Consider the following 26,154-nt stretch of genomic DNA (forward strand, 5'->3'; position numbering starts at 1 on the left):
GACAAAAAAAAATGTACAAGCAGGAAGCTAAAAAACTGTGAGCTAGCTCATACTAACTCAGATTAGAGCAAACCCGGCCCCCCCCCCCCCCAAGACTGCTTTTCTTTCTTTGGGATTTCTGATCGGCTTGTTCCCTCATAAACACATGGTGAAAAGCATCAGGAGATCCAAAACAGGAAATGACCTGTAAGGAAAGGATTCAGCACCCTTTCCCCACTAACTCTGCTTTTATTAAAAGATATGCTTTATGTTGCTTATATTTTTATATTTGATTTGCTCATTTTTCCTGAAGTAGCGAAAGCCAGGTGGAGCTTCATTTCTCAAAGGCATTCTGGCTTTCATCCACACATTTATTGGGCATTGTTCTGTGATTTGGAGAAAGCAAGAGAAGCTGCGTAATACAGTTTTGTGAATGTTTCTTCGTTCTCTCGCCTAGTGTGGGAAGGATACTATAACATAGACTTGCCCAGAAGAAGAAGAATTGCAGATGTATACCCCACCCTTCTCTCTGAATCAGAGACTCAGAGCAGCTTACAACCTCCTATATCTTCTCCCCCCCTACAACAGACACCCTGTGAGTGGGTGGGGCTGAGAGGGCTCTTTCAAGGACAGCTCTGCCAGAGCTATGGCTAACCCAAGGCCATTCCAGCAGTTGCAAGTGGAGGAGTGGGGAATCAAACCCGGTTCTCCCAGATAAGAGTCCATGCACTTAATCACTACACCAAACTGGCTCTCAAAAGCTCTGGCTCACAAAAACCCATGCTGGAATAAGTGTTGTTAGCCTTTAAGGTGCCACTGGGCATTTGCTCTGTTATAATCCTTAGAAAGCCATTTGTGCTGCAAGGATGTTGTAGGGGGCAGGGGGAGGGCCTTGGTTTTCTGGTTTGCAATTGCGTCACAACTGTCAGACCTGAATCTTGTGCATCTCTTTGGATTCCTGAGAACAGTAAGACTTCACTAGCTCCTTAAAGACTAACAAAAATCATGACAGGGTATGAGCTTGCTTGGAAATCATGTGATTCTCTCCCCCCCCCCCACATAAATACACAACTAGTGCTATAGGAAAAACGGTTTAAATATACATTGGTAATGTTATTTCTATGAATTTGAGGACTGCTAGATTACTTTTCCATGCATTCTATGGATTTCTAGTAAATTTCCATGTCATAGTAATGTACGGTCTTGCCAAGGAAAGATGCTTTGACAAGATTTGTTTATGGTATGAAAAGGGAAATGTTACATCTTAGCCGTGTTTCCCTCTTCAGATTTAGCTGTAACCAATACTCCCTCTAAGCCAGGGGTGTCGAACTCATTTGTTATGAGGGCCGGATCTGACATAAATGAGACCTTGTTGGGCCAGGCTGGGCCATGTCAGACCAGACCATGTGTGCACCTATTTAAGATTAGGTAGCAGAGATATAAACGTTTTAAAGGACACAGACAAACGTGACTAAAGTTTTTTTTTTTAAAAAAACTTAAAACATTAGCACTTTTTGGTCTTAAAGGTGTTTTCTTTGTATTTCTCCCATGAGATCCAGGGAACTGGGCAAAGGAAGCTCTGGCTCTTTCCCTCCCTCCCCAGGGGACCAGGAGGGGGGAGGCGCCTCAACCAATGGAGAAAATCGATGTTTTCCTCTGTAGCTCCTGTGTGATTGAGCAAGCCTTGCAAAGCAAGCTGTGATGCAGAAGGAAGCAAGAGAGAGGGAGAAGGAAGCAGATGACAGCCGGTTGCTCAGGGGCCTGATAGGAGCCCTCTGAGGGCCTGATTTGGCCCCTGGGCTCTAGACTGTGGAGTCTTGTGAGCAAAAATTCTACTTGGTGAGCTACTGGCATTAAAGTTGGTAGCTACTGCATAATTTAGTTTGCTCTGGGGCCATTTTTCCTGAACTAAGACAAAAATGTGTGAGCTGGAGGCTGAAAAACTGTGAGCTCGCTCACACTAACTCAGCTTAGAGGGAACACTCACTCTAACTCAGCTTAGAGGGACTGTAACCGCTCCCCCCCCACACACACACACTGTGTGGTCATCCCTACTGATAGTGGTATTCCTTGCAAATCTTCATATTGCTCCTGTAGTTAGTCCCTCGATATGAAAACTGCTGGGTGGGAGCCAGTCCCATCTGCCTTTTTTACAACTGGAAAGTACCCTTGAAATTGACAGTGTCTACTTGGCTTCTGTGAGATCCTGTTGGGGAAGCAATCTCCTATGTCACTTGCAGCAAATCAGAGAGAACAAAAACAATCAGCGTTTTTTTCTGGAACATTTTAAAATTCTCTCTGTGAAAAATTTAATTCATCCCACTCTGGATTTTTGGGAATGAAATTCAAGAACAGAAAAGTGCCTGTGTGGTGCAGTGGTTAGGCTAGGATCTTGGGAGGCCAGGATTTGCATCCCAGCTCTGCTATGGAAGCTCACTGGGTGACCTTGTGCCAGTCAGTGTCTCCCAGCCTCATCTACCTTAGAGGATTGCTGTAAGGATAAAATGGATGAAAGGAGAATGACGTTGCAAGCTGCTCCATTGATGGAAACGCAGGGTTTAAACATAACAATTCCATAGATCTTTTTGCTACTAGTGGTAACCAGACTCTGCAAGCTTGTCCCAGTTGGTATTTTTTGTAGGGGCTGGGCTATTTTGAATAGCCTTCAAGGCAGAAGCGTATTTTCTCTGGGTCTGAAACACATGGCATGTGGGTACCGTCTTCATGACCCTATCCCAGGTAATCTTACAAGTCATGAACAAGAGCAGTGTTCTGAAATGACATAAATAAGCCATATCCTGGTGATGGGGTCACAATTATGATTTGCTATCTCCCTACAACGCATTGCCTTAAAGCGAGGGGTGGCCAAACTTGCTTAATGTAAGAGCCACATAGAATAAATGTCAGATGTTTGAGAGCCGCAAAACGTAAATGTCAGATGTTTGAAAGCCGGAAGGAAATAAAGGAAGAGGTGGAAAGAAAGCAACTGTAACTTTACATGCATTTTCCAAACCACTGGCTGGCTTGACTTGGAGAAGTGATTTAAAGAGACAAATGCCCTTCTCCAATATCTGTGAAAGAGCCACATGAGGCTCCCAAGTCACAGTTAGGCCACCCCTGCCTTAAACTGTTAATATGCCCACTTAGTCATTGTAGCAGATGAAGAAGATGAAGATGATGAAGAAGATGAAGATGAAGAAGAAGAAGATGATGATGATGATGGTATTGGATTTATATCCCACCCTATACTCTGAATCTCAGAGTCTCTGAGTGGTCACAATCTCCTTTATCTCCCCCCCACAGACACCCTGTGAGGTAGGTGGGGCTGAGAGGGCTCTTGCAGCAGTTGCCCTTTCAAGGACAACTCCTGTGAGAGCTATGGCTGACCCATGGCCATTCCAGCAGGTGCAGGTGGAGGAGTGGGGAATCAAACTGGGTTCTCCCAGATAAGACTCCGCACACTTAACCACTACACCAAACTGGCTCTCAAGAGGACCTCTGAACACCAGATAGTGGGGAACCACAGCAAGGGACTTTGCTACTACTGTGGTTTTTACAGAGCTTCTCATTGGTCACTTTGAGGAAGAGGCTGATGGACTAGATGGACCATTAGTGTGTTCTAGGTGGGCCATTGTGAAGAACAGGGTGCTGGACTAAATCAATGTGAAGTGTACTCCTGTAGGGTATTATTTTATGTTTGAGACCCCTGTGCCCCAAAGAAGTGTGTGCATATTTTATCTCAAACACTTGGGACCTGACAGAGACCAAAGGTCTCTGGAATGGAAGCTTTCTTACCTGAATAAATGTTCAGGAGATAACTGAAGCCACGGTGTTCAGATTATGTAAGATCATAGGGAAAGGCCCTCCTGACTGTCCCATTGACGGAAGAAATATGTCTGGTGGGTACATGAGAAAGAGCCTTTTCAGTGACAGCCCCATGATTATGGAACAGCCTCCGTGGGGGAGTACACCTGGCCCCTCTCACTTTCTATCTTTAGGAGGCAGGTTTTATTTAGGACTGTATTTGATTAATTTACTAACAATCCAAATTGTGTTTTTAAATTCTGGATTTTTAAAAACGTATGTATTCTGTTTTATGTATTTCATCACTTTGAACCCCCTATGGAAGAAATGGTCAGGAAATGTAATTTTAAAAAATGCAATAAGAAATAATATTGATGTAAATGCAGGGAGTCCCATGGATGGAGTTCCCAGTGTGCTTTTTCTTTCAAAATCTTATAACATTGGGAGGTCCAAATCCAGTTGAGACAGTGTCATGCAGGTGGCTTAAGCCTTTCCAAAGCCATTTTTTAAAACTAAAAAGGCCCTAGGGAGTTGCTACATGTCCCACTGGGGCAAGCTTATAGGTGCCTCCATCTTGTGTGGATGAGCCTTTTATCGATCTCTTTTCATTTCCTGCGCTCATCAAACTGCTCACATCAGTTGCCCATTCATAGTGCCTTTGATAATCTTGCAAAATCAGTGCAAAAAAGAAGTCAGCTAGGGAAATAATTTCAGTTTTTTTTCTTGTGGTACTCTTAACTTTCGAACTTCTCCGAAACTCCACACTATGTCTAGATAATTCACTTCAGCAGAAGTCTTGTCTCCCCTGTCCCAGTCTACTAGATGTGATGGATTTTTATGGTTTTAGAGAGAGACTTCTGATTGAGAAGGAGCCTTTTTCTGGTTATGGGTTCTCTATAAAACAGTCATAAGGTTATGGGGCTTAAAAATAGAGGTTTATGACAGCTTCCACCATCTGAAAATGGCGAGCCAAGAGTGTAAATGAAAACCACGTACGTTTTCCCCAGTGTGCATTGGGATCATGAATAAGAATTGCATATGGAACTGCATATTCTGTAGGCGGTCTGCAAGATAAACTGTTTCAAATAACTCTCTGACAGCAAAGGCATGCATTTATTTACAACCTAGATGAGTTGTGGCCACTTCTGCACATTTTTCATTCAGTGCTGTTCAGCCAGGTTCATCTGATCCTTCCCTTTGTTGGCCTTTAGAGAAATTTTTAGGTTGTTGGGTTGCAAAGCCCTAAAGCTGTTGTATTGGTACAAAGTGTTACAGTCCCCTGAGGAGCCCAGGACTAAGAGAAAGGAAGTGGCAGTGCTTTGTACTAAATTTAGAAATAAAAAGCCACAGAGAATGCCCAAGGGATCCCTTGCACTTCAAAAACATAAGAACATAAGTCATGTTGGGTCAGGCCAATGGCCCTTCCAGTCCAACACTCTGTCACACAGTGGCCAAAACCCAAATGTGATCATCAGGAGGTCCATGAGTGGGGCCAGAACTCCAGAAGCCCTCCCACTGTGACCCCCCAAACACCAAGAATACAGAGCATCACTGCCTCAGAAAGAGTGTTCCATCTATACTTTGTGGCTAACCAGGGTGAGGCTACTTTGTGCCTCACTCACTAGGCAAACTAGGCAGTTGCTTAGGACGCCGGGAGGAGGGGGTGCCAAATTGGGCTCCCCCCCTCCCGGTGCCCACAACCACCTAGTTTGCCTGCCTGCCTCGCCACCCACCCCCTCTCTTCCCTAGTACTTCGCCCCCCCGCCGCCCTCTTGGCGTGATCCTGGCTCCTTGGCCCTACCGGTTTTGATGCAGCCGGCGTGGCATCTAATCCTTTGAAGTTCACATGGGAGAAGGCTTTGCTGCCCCTCACTTCCGCTTCCAGGAAGGAGGGGGGAGAAGCCTTTTCCCACACATGCTTCAAAGGATTAGTTGGCGTGCTGCCTGCATCGAAGCAGTAGGGCCCAGCTGTGGCACAGTGTGCTGTGATAGGGGGGGCAATGGAGCACGGCGCTGCGTTGTAGCGCTGTGGAGGGAGGGAGGGGCGGCGGACAGGGAGCCTGTCTGCGCCACCACGTGCCCTAGAGTCAGCGCTGTGGCTAATAGTTACTGATGTACTTCTGCTCCATATATTTATCCTGTCCCCTTTTGTAGCTGTTTAAGCTTGCAGCTACCACCACTTTCTGCGGCAGTGAATTCCTTGTGTTAATTACTCGTTGATTGAGTAGTGCTCATCAATTTCATTGTGTGTCCAAGAGTTCTTGTATTGTGAGAAAGGGAGAAAGGTACTTCCTTCTCTTCCTTGTTGCAAACCTCTATATGTCACCCCCTCATTTGTCATTTTTCCAAGCTAAAGAGTCCTAACCTCTTTAACCTTTCTTCATAGAGAAAAATGTACCATCAAAAATTTACTTAATCATTTTAGTTGCCCTTTTTTGTGCCTTTTCCAATGCTATAATATCTGTATTGAGGTATGATGACCAGAACAAGAGCAGCTAATTTGGATCTTCAAAACCTATGGAGAATTAGGGAAGCATCCCTAGCAGAAATCTGTGCACTGTGATGATGATATTTGCAGTATTGGTACACTTCTCTGCTGTGGAAGCATAAATCTGGACTAAGCTGAAGTAGCATTTAATGAGCCACTAGCCTGCAACTTTCTACACTAAAAACGTCTTTTTAAAGTAATAGACGTACTTTATGCCATTGCAAAATTTGCAAAAACTACTAGAAAAAATAATATGAATACATTAATCACACTTGTAACAAAGAAAGAATCCTTAAATATATACAATACAAAATAATCAATTCTCTGTTAAATCATTCCATACAATTTAGCATAAAGTCCAGACATTCCTAGCTGTACAGCTGCATGCATTTAGCTTCTATCTATGATATATCTGGGGTTTTTTAGTCACCATTCACCCAAAGGATTTTATGGTGACTTACACTGACCCCAAGGGTCTCATGACAACTTACAACAGTAAAACCCATATAGTAAAAAACAATGTAAAAACAAATTAACATAAAATATTAACATTACAGTGTTAATATACATGACTATTACCATACCACTGTTCAAACAGCTCAAACACTGTGGTTATTTACCCTCCAAAGGCCAGCCTAAAAAATGCATATATGCATGCCTTGTAGAAACCAAGCAAGCATGGGGGGGCAGGGCATGGGAGACCATCTAAGAGTACATTCCACAGGGTTGGGATCACAACTGAGAAGGCCCTTCCCCTGGTGACAGCTAACCAAGCCATCCTGAGGCCAGGCACCTACAAGAGACCATGTTGATAATTTCCAAGACAATGACCGAAGGGAGTATGGGGGTTGTAATTACAATCGAACAAATATATCTTAATATAGCTTATCTGACATGTTCTTTTGGCCTGTGTCTATTCCAGTATGTACATAAATAGAGTCCATAGTTTACAAATAATTCCTGAGAGACCCTTTTCCCTACATGGATCCTCTTCTATACTACTATTTAGTTAATCAGAACTGCATACCGCACCTTATGCGCCCACTCTTCTATACCCAACAGGTTTGACTGCTTCCAAAAATTTGCCAGTAGTTGCCTTGCTGCAACGAACAAGTTTATAATTAGGTACACTAAAAACATCAGTAGTTGAAGTTCATAATTCACATCTGGACTGCATGATTCAGACATGCTTGCCCTTGACAACTTTTGGTGTCTGCTTTTGTGTGGGTATAGTGGCACCTTTTTTCAAGTGATTGGAATGCTCGCTCAGCCATTGTTGGTGTTGATTACATGCTGGTCTCTTGATGGGTGGGTCTCGCCCTCTTTGTTCAACATTTCTCTGAGCTTTCTATTTATACACCAGAGCCAATCCCTCCCCTCAGTCAGCAGGGACAGATCCCCTCCAGGGATGTGGTGCTGATTTTAAAGACGGGGCTATATGGGAAAAAAGGGCAAACCTGGGTTTAGCCTCAAAGCAAGTTCCTCCAGTGTTACTGCCTCTACATGACTGACCAAGTTTCCTTGTAGGTAATTACTGGGTGGATGGCAGCCGCTAAGTCGTTAAGACAAACCAGTATGTCTATCTACATACTTTTTGATTCCTTTTTGATTCCCCGGATTGCTGTGTGAAGGCAGACATGCTGTGCGTGCATGCAAACTAAAGTGCTTCTGTGCACAGTCTCTGGAGATTTAGCCATGTTTGTGAAGAGATGTCAGACAATTGGTAGCTTTGTTGAGGAGTGTGCAACTTTAGAGTTACTTGGGTCTTTTTGCATTGACGTTGAATCTTTCTAGCATGCTGTTGATCATGATTTCTTTACAGGTGCATCCTTGTAGCGTAAGTTGTGTTGGTAGCATCTGAAGAAAAGGATGCTGCTTAGCCAGGTTGAATAAGGGTCCAGTGTATTTGCGTCTTTGTTTTTACCTGTGGGCGCCAACTCTCCAAGTGAACCACTCCCCACAGGGCTGGCTCATTATTTTTTTATTTTTTTATTATTATTTATTGGATTTATATTCCACCCTCCCCGCCGAAGCAGGCTCAAATTTTGGTACCCAGGCAGACTTAGTTTTAGATTGTGGGCTCCTTGCAGGCAGGGACCTATTTTTTGTTCAATCGACATAATTCTGTCATGTTTTATGGATACTGTTTTAATGTAGGCACCCCATTTGGGAATTCGTTTTCACTGACCTTCCAGACTAAACTGAAGACTTTCCCCCACACTAAAGGTTTGGGAATGATTTTAAAATAAATGTATTTAGAATATCATGTTTTTCATGTCTGTGAGACTTGAGAGCTGGGGAGAACCAGGGTAAAATCCCCACTCTGCTGTGAAACCCAATGGGTGACTTTAAAGCCAGCCACTCTCTGCCTAACCTACCTCTGAGGGTGGTTTTGCTGATGATAAAATGGCAAAGGCAAGAGTTATGTATGGTGCTCCAAACTCCTTAGAAGGAAGGGCAGGATGAAAATGTATTAAGTAGGTTCCGTTGGCTTAAGTGGCAGCGTCATGCTAAAGCAACACTTTCTTAAATGCTTTCTCTGTGCCATTGTGAATATCAAGAGCTCATTGCATTTGACAATAGCTGTTCTATTGGTAGGTGCTGCAGCGCGCGGTTTAGCTTTTCAGGGTCTGATGTTTTGCCAAGAAGGTTTACCTCTCTGCCTAATTTGGGTGTTGGTGAAACAATGCATATGGTGTGGCTTGCGTAAACTCTTAGTCTGAATTCATGGAGCTTTTATGAGAGCAAAATAATTAAGCCAAGCCTCTTTGTGAGCCGTGAGATCCTGTGTGGTCTCCTTTTGTTAGTTCGGTTTATGGCTTCCACAAGTTCCCTTTGCGCCTTCTGATCAGTAAAGCAGAGCTTGGTGCTGGCTGCTGCTTCTTTGCGCAGGAAATGTTTTGCATGTGACAGTGAAAATCGTCAAAAACTATATCCCTCTGTCTCTCCCCTCCCCTGGCCCCGTTCTTAAACTTTTAAGCCTTTCTTAGACCTCCTGATGCATATTTCTCAAGTCCCTGTATTTTTGTTTAAAAAACCGACCACTCTGATTGCTCAGAGGAGTCTGCAGAAATGGAACAGCGGTGGGTGTTTGGAAATAATTTAACAATAGACCATATGGGAGCCCTAAACTATTAAGCTTTTATTATTCAGAAGGCGGAAAATGTGGTTTGATATGCAATTGATATATGGCATAAATGAGAGCCGCAAGCCAGCCTCACTTGAGCTGTGGCGGGTGGGGGGGGAGGATTCAGATGGTCTTTTGAATATAATAACTTAGTATTTTGGCCTGCTTCCATAGAATGCATCCCAGTTGTTGGTTGTGAGCCAGAAAAAACAGTCAATTTATACTCACCCTGTTCATACTACATCCTCTGTGGTCACCAATCCTGGAAACCCCCCACCCCCTTCGCCACACATTTTAAGTCCTTGATCCGACTATATGATTTTTGTGATCAGAAAGTGGGGGGGGGGGGGATGGAGTCCTTTTGCTGTCACTGCAAATGTTCCCTTATTTTGTGCTTTTGCAAAACATCTTTTCTGAAAGCAGAGCTGAAAGTTACAGCTGGAAGTGGGGTAAAGACACTGCCCGCCTTAAATCAAGCACTGTACTATAGTTTCTTCATTTTTTAAAAATGTTACTCGGTTCTGGACAGCAGCTAATTGTTGGTAAATGGAGTGTCGTTACGCATCATGTATGTTAAGTGCTTTCAAGTTGCTTCCAATTTATGGCAACCCTGTGAATGAATGGGCATTTATTTTCCTCTTAGTGTGGGATCTGAATCCAATGCTCTGGTGAGTTGTAGGACTGAATTTCTTTTTTTAATCCCCGCCCCTCCAACACACATTTTGGGGCTTCTGTATCAGTAATATCAGCATCACATATATTAAATTTGTCAGTTGATAGTTTCTGAAACAGTGATGGGGAAAACAGCATTTTTGAAAAGAACAATATAACTGTTTGGAAAGCAGCACTGGCAGTGCTACGGAATGGTTGGAAAATATGACAGACACATTTTCTAAAAAGTATTACGTTTTTCATAACATTCTTTGGTGTGGGTCAACAAAAGCTTGTTACATCCATCAGCTAAATATGGGACACAGCAGGAGAAATGGAATCTCAAAAGGTCAATCGAATAGTTGTTCTGTTGGTATTACCATGTGCCAGATCTCTTCTTTGCCATCAGTGTATGATAAAAAGGAAACCCATTTTTTCCTGTATAATTATATAGGGAAGGATTTTGTATGTACACAATATGTTACTTTGTCAGCTGTTTGGGCTTTGGTTGTGTTCTTGAACCTTTTTTGCCTCCCCCATTTTGCTCTCCCAGTTTAGTTTGCTGTCTTTTTGAAGCCATTTCTATGCTGTTGATGTCAAAAGAGGTGTCAGTTTTAACAGCAGCAATAATATCAAATTTCATTAGTGTGCTGGGAAACCAAGATGACTGCAGTCCTATCCCCAGCAGGGAGATTTCATGTTATAAACAAGGGTTTTTTAAATCTAAATGAGTGCCTTCATAAAATTTGGTGACTTTTGTAAGTGATATGCATGGATCTGTATGATTGCATAGTTTCTTGTTAAAGCAGTAGGTCTCAGCCAGTGCTCCCTCTAAGCTGTGGAGTCTTGTGAGCAAAAATTCTACTTTGTAAGCTACATGCAGGGCTTTTTTTTTTTTTTTTAACAGGAACACCCAGGAATGTAGTTCCAGATGGCTTGGCATCAGGGGGTGTGGCCTAATATGTAAATGAGTTCCTGCTGGGCCTTTTCTACCAAAAAAGCCCTACATGCATTAAATTTGTGTGCTACTGCATAAATCAGATTGCTCTGGGGTCATCCTTCCTGAGCTAAGACAAAAATGTGTGAGCCGGAGGCTAAAAATCTGTGAGCTAGCTCACACTAACTCAACTTAATGGGAACACTGGTCTCAACCTCTTTGACGTGAAGCCCGCTTCTAACTTCCTCTACCTTTTGAGACCTGCTCACAAGAACAACTCCATGCTACATCCCCTTCCAGGCATGACTATTAGTTAAAGAATGAAAATTGAGAAATGGAGCTTAGTCCCATTATTTTTTAAAAAAATCTCCCTAAACAAACTCTGCTTCTGCACTTGGGATGCTAAGTTCTTTGGTAGTCAATTCTGCATTTTTGTGTGTGCGATAAATACAGCTTAACACATTAGGCACTGGAAGTACTTGAAATTAATGTGTGTCATTTATACAAGGGTGATGTTTCTTTGTGTACTCATGGTTTTCCACCCCTTCCCCCAAACTCACACTATGTTAGACCGGTCTTCCATTGTACCGACAGCTAAGTGCATAGGGCTGGCTACTGACTGTCAAAGCAAAACAGAGACTGAGAGATTGGTGGGGGGGGAGCATCTTTGTAATGACACCTTAAATGCACACATGAAGCTGCCTTATACTGAATTAAATGGTTGGTCCATCAAGGTCAAGGTTATCTATTCAGAATGGCAGCATGTCTTCAGGGTCTCAAGACGGGGGGGTGCCAGAAGTTAGCCTTGTCTAGGGTGCCATGCAATCTAGGGCCAGCCCTGGACAGAAGTCTTTCACTTCAGGTAGTCATCAGGGTCCATATTGTCTACACAGACAGGCAGTGGCTCAGTCTTTCACATCACCTACTACCTGATCCTTTTAACTAGAGATGTAGGGGATTGAACTTGGGACCTTCTGCATGCAAAGCAGATGCTCCTCACTGGGCCACAGTCCCTCTCCTAAAGACACTTTGAAAACTAGCATGTTTATTGTATCATAAGCTTTCAAAAGACTGCTTTGTTAGGTCTGTGATTGGATCCTTCCAGCATTTTTGAAATGCTAGTTTGGTTTGGGACTGTTCACAGTCATTGGATGGAACGGGAGAGTAAGGGGATTTAACTCACTCCCTTTTTCTGAATTCTTGATTCTATGAAACCAGTCACTTGACTTCTTCGTTATTGATTCTCAAAAGGTAATAGAAAGGTAAACTGTGGTGCCCATCTTTTTCTACTTTTGAGGACTAATAATTAAGTCAGGATGGTTGTGCTTTGCCAGACAGCATGGGACAGGCAAGAGAGTTAAAGCTTCCAAGCCCCTCATCTGCAGTCTGATTGGCATTTTAAAAGACTGTGAGGATTTCACTAGGTCTCCCAGCATCTTTTCTGTTTTGATCCAGGGGGAAAAAGCTGCACTGTTTTCTACCTGCAGCATGCACAGCAAAGGAGAATCAATAATATCTGTACAATTTGAGGCATTCTGAATTGTGATTTAGTCTGTGCAAGCACTGAAAAGATGCTCTTAATAAAGCTTACATCTCAAGTGACTTAATTCTGGCAGACACTGAAAAGGGCTGGTGTTTTTCTTAACTGTTTCTGAACATTTTTCAGCCCAGTGAAGGGAAGTCTCTCTTCCTTCACCACCATCCCCAGGTTATGTTTTCTTTTATTCTTAAAAAATCATAATTGGAAAATTTATGCTTATTTTTAAGAACATAACATTTTAAAAGCCATGTTGGATAAGGCTGGTAGTCCATCCAATCTAACACTGTGTCACACATTGGCCAAAACCCAGGTGCCATCAGAAAGTCCACTAGCCAGAACTCCAGATGCCCTCCCACTGTTGCCTCCCAAGCACCAAGAATATAGGACAGTCTCAGACAAAGAGTTCCATCTATACCTTGTGGCTAATAGCCACTGATACACCTCTGCTCCATATGGTTATCCAGTTTGAAGATTGTAAGTATAAGTGACATTTGAAGGAAAAAGCAAGCTTGAGGTTTTAAAATGGAAAACTGTCAAAGGATCTGCTCTGACATTATGCAATGGCATGTTCAGACTTTTCTTCTTTGTTGTGGGCAGAGTGTGGTTCGCTGTGGGTCCCTCTTGTCTTGATCAGTGTTCAGCACGCACAGTTGTGCAAATGAGCAAGTAATTTGACATATAGATTTATCAGTAGGTCCACACCCATCATGTGGTGTTGTGTTCTTGTCTGCCTATTATTCTATACCAAGAAAGTGTACAATCTGAAATGCCACTCTGTGTTGGAAGTTTGTGGGACGTTGTGCTCTGAAGTGTATAATCTGGCTGGCAACAATTCACATGCAACTTGGGAGAGGGCTAGCATTGTGAAATTAAAAACAAATATCTGGAGAATGCTCATATGTTGAAATGGCTTTTGTAGGCTAAGGAATATTTTAAGCAGGTGTATTTATTTATTTATTTTTGCTCCAAGGACACAAACTGAACACCCAAAAGTTATATAACTGGGTTGCAGCACAAAGTAGAAAAAATTCTGTTCATGTTCTTCCTCATGTATTCCCCCTCTGCCAATAAAATATTTCAGTTACTTTGGGAGGTTTTAAGAAATATACTTAATGTTGTCTTTTCATAAAATTTTAGAATTGGAAGGGATCCCCAGAGTCACCTAGTCCAGGGGCGGCCAATGGTAGCTCTCCAGATGTTTTTTGCCTACAACTCCCATCAGCCCCAACCAGCATGGCTGATGGCTGGGGCTGAAGGGAGTTGTAGGCAAAAAACATCTGGAGAGCTACCGTTGGCCACCTCGATCTGGTCCAACCCCCTGCACAAAGCAGGAGCTTCACCTTCCCCTAAGTTCACAGGATCTGCATTGCTGTCAGATGGCCATCTAGCCTCTGTTTAAAAACCTTCAAGGAAGGAGAACCCACCACCTCCCAAGGAAGCCTGTTCCACTGAGGAACTGCTATGTCAGGAAGTTCTTCCTAATGCTAAGCCGAAAACTCTTCTGATTTAATTTCCATCCGTTGGTTCTGGTCCTACCTTCTGGGGCAACAGAAAACAATTCTGCACCATCCTCTATATGACAGTCCTTCAAGTACTTGAAGTTGGTGATCATATCACCTCTCCAGGCTAAACATACCTAGCTCCTTCAACCTTTCCACATAGGACTTGGTCTCCAGACCCCTCACTATCTTCGTTGCCCTTCTCTGAACCTGTTCCAGCAGAGTTTGGGCAAAGTTAGAATAGAAATCTAGTACAAATGACAAACTTCAGTAATCAACATTCCACAGGCGGGGCCTTCTTAGCTGAGTTGGATGCAGTCTGGTGGAAAGGGGGAGTGGTTTCTTCCCATCCTCCTGCTGGTGACCCCTCCCCCCAATGGCATTTGGAAGCTGGATGAAGGGGTCTCTCAGGCAGCCCAGCATCTGGGCACAATGGGGAGGTGGGCTTCCTGAATCATTTGCAAGGTCTGAAAGATGGGATGGCAAGTTTCTGAAATGCCAGAAATAAAACAGGGCAAGTTGAAGGAGATGAAATTCTATGGTTTCAGTCTTTTTAAAATTGTGATCTTTACTATGCGGTCATTTTATGCTGGTTACTGGTATCTTTAAAGTTTGTAAGCCATCGGAGTGCCTTAGGTGGAAGGAGTGGGGGTGGCAATAGCTAAAATTAAGTAAATATATAAACAGGGCTGGCCTTAGACTGTCTGGCACCCTAGGCAAGGATAACGTCTGCCCCCCTCCCGCACTGATAACATCACTGAATCACATGGGGGCGCACAATTTGATGCCCCAAGAAGGCCAGCGCCCTAGGCAATTGCCTAGTTTGCCTAGTGGCAGGGCCGGCCCTGTATATAAATTCTTCATTATCATTTTGTGAAATGACTGTTGGATTGAGAAGATCACTGTGGAACAAGGACTCAATCAAGTTGTTGCTTTGTGCTTGTGAAACGGCATCCCAGTTTTGTTTCTTGCATATAACCAGATGTGCATGCCCAGTGCATCGCTTTCTGCACAATCTATATTGAATGTGGGACCCTAAGGGTAGGAAAAAATAGCTCTTCCTGTGTTCTCATGTCCAGGGAGGTCTCCATGTGTGTCTTGCGCTTCTGTTCCTGGTTATTGCAGATGGCATACCAATGGAAAAACCCCAACCTGTGTGTGTGTTGGTGGGGGGGGGGGGTTGTTGCTTGGCTTTACTGCAACTGCGAGTCCAGATGACTTAGCCTGCAGATAGATGAGCAGGGAATTAGTCGTGAGGTAGGAAGCCCATCCCAGGTCTCTGCTGCTTTGCTTTTAGTGTGAGCATAAAAAGAGCTGTGTTTGTACAAGCTGGCGTCTCTGTTATAAATACCAAAACAGTGACCACTTGACTCCAGGCTGTTGGTTTCCTTTGGTCCCATTGCAGCTGTCTGGAGAATGGTCTTTGTTGATCAGGGGCCAGGCAGAGCTGTTGTGAAATGGTTGATGGTAACAAAACTTCCTTATGCCAGAGGCTGCTGCAGGGTTGCTAGCTCCGGATTGGGCGATTCCTCAGTCGGTCAGTCTTTATCACGGCCCACAGGCCATTCAGAAGCAGAGTAAAACAGATTAAGAAAGATAAAAACAAAATTAATTTCTGCATAAAATCTCTCTATATATCACTTGTCTTAAGATACTTGCAGTACGGGGTGGCATTCTAGCAGGAGCTCCTTTGCATATTAGGCTGCACCCCACTGATGTAGCCAATCCTCCCAGAGCTTACAAGACACTTTTTTGTAAACTCTTGGAGGATTGGCTACATCAGGGGTGTGTGGCCTAATATGCAAAGGAGCTCCTGCTAGAATGCCACCCCTGCCTGCAGTCAGGGCATTTTTTGGTAGAAAAAGCCCAGCAGGAACTCATTTGCATATTAGGCCACACCCACTGATGTCAAGCCAGCTGGAACTGTGTTCCTTTGCATTCCTGCTCAAAAGAAAGTCCTGAAGTTAAAAGATTAGAATCTGGACATTAGCTTGTATTTTTCTTGAGATTTTTGGGAGCAGAGCCTCAGGAGGGTGGGGTTTGAGGAGTGGAAGGGACTTCATTGGGGCGTAATGGCATTCTGTCTATCTCCCAAAGTGGCCATTTTCTCCAGATAATACTGGGAAATCTCCAGTCACCTCCTGGAAGTTAGCAGCCATTGGCTGTGGCCATGCAATAGTCCGCAGGCACCGGACACTGATGGTTCCGGATTCAGTCCCTGAAGATGTGGCGTCTTCACATGGAGGATCTTGGGTAGCAGATATTGAGTTCTGTACTTAAGACTCTGCAGCTCAGACATCCATCAGAGTAGACAATACTGAAATGGACAGATTGATATTCTGATTTGGAATATGAATATCTTGTATAATCTGTGTAGAAAAGAGGTATGTGTATACTAGAGACAGACATGAGATGGTAACATGAACATGCATTATGTGAATCTCTCCCCATTGTACACTTTGGTGTATGTTCGTTTTTACTAATGCTATGGCTGGAGTTTATAGATTCACATCTGTATTTTCTTAAAATGTGGTGGCTAAAGCATTGTAGTCTTCCTAGTCATGCTCCCAGCTGATAAAATGACATTGTTAGCACTCAGTGTAGTGATAAGAGGGTCACAGTAGTACTGGAAAGGCCAGAGTTTAAACTCCCCCTTCAACACAAAGCCGAGAGAGAGGTTGTACATGGCATTGAGGGTAGGGAACCCCACCCCCCAAAAAAGTGCTTCCTACTGTCTTGTATTAATGAGCTGATGGGGCTATAGCAGTGGAAACTTTGAAATGGCTTTTCAATATTTTGTTGTAAATGGGGAGAAATTACGGGTGAAAAGGGTCTGTGTAGAAGCTCTGAAACAAATTCTCCTAACCTGTGTGCCTTTGCCAAAACCTGTTTCAGTTTCTGTAGTTTACAATCTGCAGATTTTTCCCCTTTTCATTGTTTGCTTTCATTCCCAAGTGAGGATGCTATGCTGCTGGACTTTAGGTGTTTTGGTTTTTTAAAGTGTAACCGTATTGAATTTGGCAAGTGGACGTTTAATGTTTCCTTGAACTTGAGACAGAACAATATGTTTTAAGGGTTTTAAAAATATAACTCTGTTTCATCCCAGGTGTATCTTACAGTTGGATTTTAGGGGGTGTGGGGGGGGGAATGGCTCACAATTCTAAAACTGTGCTGAATCATGATTGTGTTTCAGTTCTAGGAGTAATGTTTTGTTCTGCTTGTATTTTTAGAAGTTAGGGTAAAGCTTTTGTGGGCATCAAATATTTATTTAGCTTTTTGACCACCCTTCCCAGTAACTGGGCTCAGGGCTGTTTACATCAAGTACACACAAAAAACAAGTTGAAACCACCAGTCAAACATCAAATTCTCTAAAAAGCAGTTGGCGTAAGGAGCCCAATAGTGTTGTGAGATGGAGGCACTATCTAAGTCCCAGTGGTGCAGCTATCTCACCAGGGGCACAATAAAGATAGTGAAGTTGTGTGGACTTTGTGGCCAAGTGGTAGTAGTGGAAAGTACTGCCCAGGCACAGCTGACTTATGGTGATATATATGGGCCGGAGTAGCCAAATTTGCTTAACATAAGAGCCCCATAGAATAAACATCACATGTTTGAGAGCCACAAGACATGAACGTCAGATAAGGAAGGGAAAGAAGGAAGGAAAACAGATGGAGAAGGAGAGAGAAGTGGAAAGAAAACAACTTTAAATGTATTCTCCAAGCTGCCAGTTGGCTTGGCTTGGAGAAGTGATTTAAAGAGAGAAATGCCTTCTCCAAGCCTGCTGACGGAGCAGTGGGGGCTTCAAGAGCCACACAATATGTGTGAAAGAGCTACATGTGGCTCCTGAGCCACTGTTTGGCCACCTCTGCTATAGTGTTTTCAAGGCAAGAGACATTCAGTTTACCATTGCCCATCTCTCCATAGTGATCCTGGATTTTTTTGGTGGTCTCCCATCCAAGTCCTAACCATGGCCCACCCTGCTAAAGCTTACGAGATCTGACAAGTCAGGCTAGCCTGGGCCATCCAGGTCAGAGCAGAATAATAAAGTATTTGTGTAGAAATAAATGTAGGGATGGCATACTCACATGCAGTGTTCCCTCTAAGCTGAGTTAGTGTGAGCTAGCTCACATTTTTTTAGCCTCTGGCTCACACATTTTTGTCTTAGCTCAGAAAAAATGGCCCCAGAGCAAGCTAATTTATGCAGTAACTCACAAGTTTAATGCCAGTAGTTCACAAAGTAGAATTTTTGCTCACAAGACTCCACAGCTTAGAGGGAGTATTGCTCACATGCACCAAACAACAGCTCAGGTCTGCACAGTACACACTAGCAGAAGCCCAGTGCTGTGGATGCATCTTGTGCATATTTTGCAAGGAAACTCTGAACTTGCATTTGCTATTCTTAAAGGCATGTGTATTTTGTTCTTGGGAAATGCTGTAATTCTTATGGAATCGCTTTAGGTTTTGAAGGGGCAGGAAAGTAGGAATTGGCATCTGAAGCCACAAATGGGTAGCTCTCTTTATTTCTCTCTCTCCGTCTCTTTTTCATTAGGGGGCTCAAGGTATATTAGCGGAATGGAGTTTCAACATGCTTCTTTTGCAAACACTGTCTGTTTGCCAAGGCTTTTAAAATCTGGGCTTTAATTTACATTGGGTTGGGTCCAAAAGCATTCAGAAATAGATACCTTCCAAGCTTAGCCGGCGCATCTTTGCCCAGCGAAAGCCATGTTGCAAACCTGCTAAGCTAGAACTGTGTTTGGACGGGGATGACATGTGTTCTTTGGGCTCCATCTCAAGGCTGACTCATTAAACAAAAGCAACTGCCAGCCAGATCCCATGTCAGAAGTCAGGGGTGGAATGCACGACGATTAATATTGAGGAGGTGAGTGAGGAGTGGGCTGTAATTAGTGGGGGTATCCCTTACAATGCCCCCTTCCCTGCATCTTAAAAACAGGTAATATTGTTCAGGCAAGGCAAAAGAGAACAGACTACCACAACCATCTTTTTTTGTATTCTTTATACTTTGGGGGGTGGGTGGGAATAAAGTTTAGTGATTCATGGCATTTAATCATGAATAACAAGTTGAATATTGACAGTTTTTTCTCTTTTCCACAGGTAATGTTGCATGTTGCCCCAGGGCGAACTTCCCCTGTTGGTATCTGAGGTAAGAAACCTTTTAAAAATTGGTTTTGAATGGCTTCTAAGACAGTTTCCGTGCATCACATATCCCAAATGGCTATATTTAAAATCATTCACCTTCTAATGTGCTGCAGACAACCTCATCATGTTTTCAATAGGGCCAAATTAAACAGAGCGATGTCTTTATGCGCAGGGTAGGGATTCTGTTCTGTTGCTCCAAACGCATCCTGCCCTACTGTTCCTCCACTGTAAAATCTCGCCAGGCAGCATATGGAAAAGCAGACTTCATTTTTGCATCTGTAGAAAAAGGAAATGAGAGAGCCAAACTCCATGGGCTGTTATGGCAATAGTGGGCTATGAAGGCCAACAAAAACTTGGTGACTTCTGCACAGGTGATTATTTTATTAGTAGACTGACTTCTGATATGATTAAAATATAATTAAGGAAACAGTAATGTTATTACCTTTCAAAGGTTCAAAGCTAAATATGGTTGCATATTCGGCAAAAGGATTGCTTGTGATAATAAGCAATTTTCAGACCTTTCCAGGTGGGACAGCTGGTTGCCAGAAGGTTTTGGTCTGCATTGTGGGAGGGTGGGGAAAGATGCGGGAGATCTTTGGGTGTGTTTGGGGGCGATCCTCTGCTCCATTAGGAACCTGGTGTGAAATATTGGGGTCCAGTCCTGATTCAGGGTGTGAGGCAGCCCCAGGTGATGTGTTTTAGATACCTGCCTGGACAGGAATGTTTGCTCTTCACAGGGTATGTCTACAAATTGCTGCCAGTTATCCATCTGAATATCACAACAATGTCTGACGAGGAAATCTGTTTCTTGGTTGGATGGCGAAACTAGCCAGTAGCCATGTGATAATTATATATGGCTTCGCAGTGAAATGCAGGTTTTATAGCTGTTTCTAAAACATCCTGCTGAAGGGTAGCGTTGGCAGCAAAAGGTTCAGTGCCTGTAGACAGCTTGGCATAAACTTTAGTTTGGGGGAAAAAATAAACATTCTTCTTTTCAATAAGATGGTAAGAATGCAGTCAATTTGGAGCCAATTTATGGTAACCCCATAGGTGTTTCAGGGCAAGAGACGTTCAGAGGTGGCTTGCCATTGCCTGCCTCTGCACTGTGACCCTGGATATCCTTGATGGTCTCCCATCCAAATACTAACCAGAGCCTACCCTGCTTCGCTTCAGAGATCTGTTGAGACGTACCAGCCCCCCAAAAGCACACGTTACAAAACAAAAAGTTACTGAAATATAGTGATGAGCCAAAGTTATCCATTAAAAGTTTTTTTTAAAAAAAAACAAGTTGTCCTTCAGTTCTTGCTTACACGGAAATTCTTTGTTCATACACATTTTTTCCTTCCTAAAAAGTCAACATAGGATCGATGAGTCCATACAGGAAACAACCTCTTTTGGGGTTCCACTCCATCCCTTTTCTAACTGTGCAGGGGTTCACTGAAGAGATGCTTTTGGATTTTGTATGGTCAGAAGCTGCTTCAGGCTGAGATTTGCACCTCTCTCTCCACTATTGCCTTCTGAATATACTCCAGTACAAATGCTGAAATTTCACGGGTAGGATAGTCCCTGCAGATGTTTTATATACATTAGCTTAATCCAAAGGGATCATCACTGAATGGTGGAGGGTTTACAGAAGGTCCAAGATCCAGTCCCCAGCATCTCCATTTAAAAGATCTTGGTTGGAAGGACTGGGAGAACTCCTTGGTCTGCCTGAGACATTAATAGTCAGACAGTTCTGAGCCAGATGGATGAGAACTTGACTCTGAATATTGCATTTTTCCCTCTTGTGGGATTCCCATCCTACTTGAAGGGAGGCAGGATTTGAAAAAACTTCACTTCCTGTACCTGCTGGGAGTCACCCTCAAGTCTGTTCTTTTCCTGCCTCAGTAGGGACAGCATCTTCAATTAGGATGTCTTATTTCTCTATCCTTAGGAACCTACTCTTTCTGGCCTAGTTACTCTATTCCTTCTCTGTGAACAGCTTGGTCTTTCTTTTTTTAAAAAAACCCTTCATTATTTGTCTCCTTGGTGTATGCTTCTGTGCCTTCTCTTTCTGACTTTGTCCGCCATTTTGGGATTCCCCCCAGAGGGCCCTTTTCTTACCGACTGAGTCAACAACTGTATGAGAAATGCCAGCAAAGACGGCTTCCTCTCGGAAGGGGAATACAAACCCCTGGAAGAGCAATCGTCTTTCAGAGCTGGCACAACCCAAGTACAGGCTGCATTGGCCTCCACATCGGCATTACTGCTGAATCGCGGCAGAACAGAAAAGCACACCCAAAACGGCCACTCAGTGCAAAGCGCGCCTAAAACCCTTACAATGCAAAACAGTGTCAGAGACATGGAGGAGGGTGAGCCGAACTCTTCGGGCAATTTGGGAAGTGGTGCTGGGCTAGCGATCAATTCCCCTATGATGCATACATTGGGAACTTTACCTGCAACAATTTACTTGCAAGGAGACCATCCAATTCAACTCAGGCTGCTTCCCAGGGGGACATTGTACCGATGCTTCCGCCCAGGGATTTCTTTTCCACGTTGACGATCACGTAAGGGAAGAAATGCAGGCCTGTCTTAGTAGAAGGGGGAGAAGATGACACCGGTCCCCCTCTTCATCCTCCTCTTTGCATTCCCCCTCCCTGAAAGCCCAAGAAAGCACCTGCTAGTGCAGATTCCCCCCTCAAAGAATATCATGTTGCATACCCATTCTGTGGTGATCTTCTATTTGGTGAAGCCCTGGACAAAATTTTAGTGGAATCTAGCGACAGGAAGAAGCCTATGCCAAATTACCAGTCATCCTTTCGTACACAGTGGTACCTTGCCCCGCTTTCATCATGGCAACAGGAGGGCCCAATAGAATTCTGGAAAGCAATCATTTCATCACCAGGGCTTCAGCAACTTCAGCAAGTTCAACAGATCAGGTTCAAAGCAACAGGACAAAACTGACAGAGATGGCAAGAACTCCAAGGCATGACTATGCCTCATTTCCCATCGGAGAACTCCTTGGTCTGCCTGAGACCTTGACAGTCAGTCAGTTCTGAGCCAGATGGACGAGAACTTGACTCTGAATATTGCATTTTTCTATGTCCATGCAAATATCCGACAACATTTCACAGGTGGACGGGCAAAGAAGTAATACGACTGCTTCCTAATTTATTATTTATTTTTTAAAAAATTATCAGCCGCCTTTCTCCCTTGTTAGTTGTTGGTTTATTTGTCGTTGGTTTTGCCATCAAGTTACAGCCGATGTTCCCTCTAAGCTGCAGCGTCTTGTGAGCAAAAATTCTACTTTGTGAGCTACTGGCATTTAAAGTTGTGAGCTACTGCATACATTATTGTGCTCTGGGATCATCCTTCCTGAGCTAAGACAAAAATGTGTGTGCTGGAGGCTAAAAATCTGTGAGCTAGCTCACGCTAACTCAGCTTAGAGGGAACACTGGTTACAGCTGACCTATGGAGACGCCATAGGGTTTTCAAGGCAAGAGACGTTCAGAGGTGGTTTGCTGCCTCTGTGTCACAACCCTGGTATTCCTTGGAGGGCTCCCATCCAAATACCAGCCATGGGTGGTTCTGCTTTGCTTCTGAGGTATGATAGGATCGGACTAGTCCTGCATAAATAAAACTATTGTAACAAACACAATAAAACCATTACTCTAAAAGCACATATAAAGTCACATATTAATTATAGCCCATAAAGGGTCACCCTCTTGTTGAGCTTTCCCATCTCTTACGAACTTTCCCACTTATTGCATACTTTTGAAAACTCTGCTATATGCTATTTGTAACCTTCTTTCTGCTCCACTAGTCCCATTCTTCACTAATTTAAGAACCTCAGAGAACGATGGATCTTCTTCGTGGTCTCTGTGCATCACACTGATGGGATATAGGCGCCCGCGCCGATCTCGATCGGTATTCTTGAAAGCTGCGGATTTCCGCGCCCCAGGCCCAGTGCGCATGCGCAGAAGCCCCACCGCGCATGCTCACAGGGACCGGAGCGGGCATCCCGCCAGTTCTCTTCTGACCGCCGCTTGGATCAGTCGATCTCTCGCCACAGTCGGTAGAAATCCTTTCTTGGAAGTTGCTACTTGCTATTTTTGGACTTTAACAGATATCTTGTTTGGCTTAGACCACACAACAGTCTTTTTAAAGACTAGGGAGCGGGAAGACAAAATCTCTTAGAGACTTTCTCCTCAGCTTTTCCTTTCCCATTTCACAGTACAGCGGCTGCAGCATGTGGAACAGTGGGCTGCATACTACGTGGCATTGATTGTATTGATTGTATTAATATTGATTAATACATTCATGTATCTGTACATGCATAAGAGAAGAGATGTATTCCCCACCCAGCTGAACTCTGTCCTCAAGACTGCAGAAAGCAGACTTCTGAAACTCTTAACACGGGTCTCATATGTACATTGAAGTATTTGTGTATGTATGGCATTCTCCATACCCTTCCCACTCCCCTTTCCCATGCCCCTTTGAATTGAATAAAATTGTATTTGGGGAAAAAAATTAAAAACACAGGGGTCTCAGATAGGTGGCTCATAAGTTCACCTGCTGCGGAATAGCCTGTGCATTTCCTAGAAGACCCAGGAGAAGATAACGAAAAGATCTTCTCCAGGCTTTTAAAAATGCTTTTATTTCATACTGTTTTTATTCGTGCCACTTAGCTCATTAGCGTTATATCTGGTTTGCTTCCTAGTCTGTGCTCTGTTTCTAGGTCAGAACAGAACTCGGTAATATGGTGATGGGAGGCAGAAAGAGATATCAGGATATCTTTCATTATTCAAACTAGGGTTTTTTTCTAAAAGGAAAGGGAAAGTTGGCAATTCTTGTTCTAATGGCATTCCTCCTTTTCCCTCTTCCCCAGGCAAAAATCAGGTTCAAATCCTAATATCATCCACTGCCATGCATTAGTCTAGGCTCAAACTCTGTATGACCTTTCTCCATGGAAAAAACGTTTACAGCTAGCAAGGGAACACTCTTAAAGCCAGCAAACTGATGCAAGGCCCAGTGGTTCAGGTGATGAGCCCAGATGTGGCAGAGATAACTTGAGATGTTATTTAGCGTCCGCTGCCCTGGGAATTTTGGGGGGGGAGAGTTTATACATCTACTCCTCTTGGGCTTTTTTCCTGTACATTTCCTGGCGAAAGCTATGTGCTACATCTTTCTATCCAAGAGACACATGTTTCATATTTTCCCATAACCTCTTCCCGACCCTCTTGGCTGGCCTACGGAAATGTTAAAATGGGACGGTCCATCTCTCTCTGCCTCTCTCTTGATTACAGTTACTTACACAGAATGGAAAGTTTTGTGTGGCTCATCCTCCTTTTTTCTAATGTGTGTATTTGATGTGTAAATCCTGGTAAAGGGTCAGCCAGGAGCCAGTGAAGATGGATGAGCATAGGCAGTCTTGCAAGATGGGGTGGTGCGGCTTCTGCTTGAGGTTATCTTTTGCTTTCCCTAAACTTGGATATACAAGGCTTGATTAGTAGATGGCCTTGTTGGCGAAAAGGAACTCTTGTTTTCAAAAGTTGGCTGCTCAAGTCTCCCCATCAATTTAAAAGTGTTATTTTAAGTTTTTTTAGTATTGCCTTTTCCAAGACTATGTTTTTTTAGCTGTCAGTAGCTGAGGTTAATGCAAAGGAATTGAATACAGAATCTTTGAGGCTGATGTTGCTTGTTTAGCAAGAGCATGTGATAACCACTGTTAAGGCCAGGTCTCCAACTTTTTGAGCCTGTGGGCACCTTTGGAATTGTGACATAGCGTGGTGGGCGCAACCACAGAATGGTTGCTGTGGAAGGTGGACCACAAACTGACCACCATGGGAGCAGGGGTGCTCGGTGGGGGCAGGGGATTGCCATATTTTGTGGGCTACTACCCGCCAACTGGCTGGCAGGGGGAAACCTCACCCCCAAATAGATGATCCTGCACAAGAGTGGCAACATGCTGATATCACTTCCAGAAGTGACATCATCATGGCCAGAGGGGTGACACTCTACTTTTTGGGCAAAACTCTATAGTTTGTGTCTGTTTTCCCCATAGCCAAAAAGTACAGCGCCACCCTGATGTCACTGACATAATGATATCACTTCCAGAAGTGACATCAGCACGTTGCCAACATCCCCCTCCCCCCCCCCAAAAAAAAAAGATTGGGGAATCCTGCAGGTTCAGAAAGGTTGGGTATTCTGTCTTAGGGTCATGAAGATCATCACTGAATTGTTGTAAAATTGAGGGGATTTCTAGAAATCTTGGTAGGACCAAGGAAAAGCTCACTGTAGGTGTACTCCTCCCCATGTAGTAGAAGAAATATTATGCACAATATATCCAGATGAAGCATGTTTGGTGGTAGAAAGTGCCATAAAGTCTCGCAAAAGTGATTCAGGGGTGGTTTGCCATTGCCTGCCTCTGCATCACAGCCCTGGTATTCCTTTGGAAGTCCAAATACTAGCCGGGGGCTGACTCTGTTTAGCTTCCAAGATCTGACGAGATCAGGCTAGCCAGAGCTATCCAGGTGAAGGTGAAGCATGTTAACTTAACCTGGATATGGATGCAGGTCACATAATTTGGCTATTCTCAGTGCAAAATCTTCTCTCCTCTCCTTAACATAAAATATATTTTAATCCTACCCAAGAGTCACGCGAAATGTTCCTTAAGACAAGGGGTGGCCAAACTTGCTTAATTAAGAGCCACAAGACATGAATGTCAGATGTTTAAGGGAAGGAAGGAAAACAGATGGGGAGGGAGGGAGAGGTGGAAAGAAAGCAATTTTAACTTTAAATGCTGGCTGACTTGGCTTGGAGAAGAGATTTAAAAAGAGATATGCCTTCTCCAAGCCAGCCAATGGGAGGATGGGGGCTTCGAGAGCCACACAATATGTGTGAAAAAGCCATATGCGGCTCCCAAGCCTCAGTTTGGCCATCCCTGCCTAAGACTTTTCTTTTGCTTCATGAAGTGTTGAGGTTTGTCAGCATGTT

General features: G+C 43.7%; 1 protein-coding gene across 4 annotated transcripts in view; it reads left to right on the forward strand.

Annotated features, from left to right (window-relative positions):
• HIC2 (HIC ZBTB transcriptional repressor 2) overlaps positions 1-26,154 on the forward strand; it is a 166,248-nt gene that overhangs the window by 78,729 nt on the left and 61,365 nt on the right. For all 4 annotated transcript variants that reach the window (XM_060248938.1, XM_060248940.1, XM_060248941.1 and 1 more), the window contains exon 2: positions 19,135-19,183. The gene's annotated coding sequence lies outside the window, so the exon portion shown is untranslated. The remainder of the gene's footprint in view (positions 1-19,134; positions 19,184-26,154) is intronic.

This window comes from Heteronotia binoei, chromosome 11 (genome assembly GCF_032191835.1).
Source record: "Heteronotia binoei isolate CCM8104 ecotype False Entrance Well chromosome 11, APGP_CSIRO_Hbin_v1, whole genome shotgun sequence".
Classification (NCBI taxonomy): Eukaryota; Metazoa; Chordata; class Lepidosauria; order Squamata; family Gekkonidae; genus Heteronotia; species Heteronotia binoei.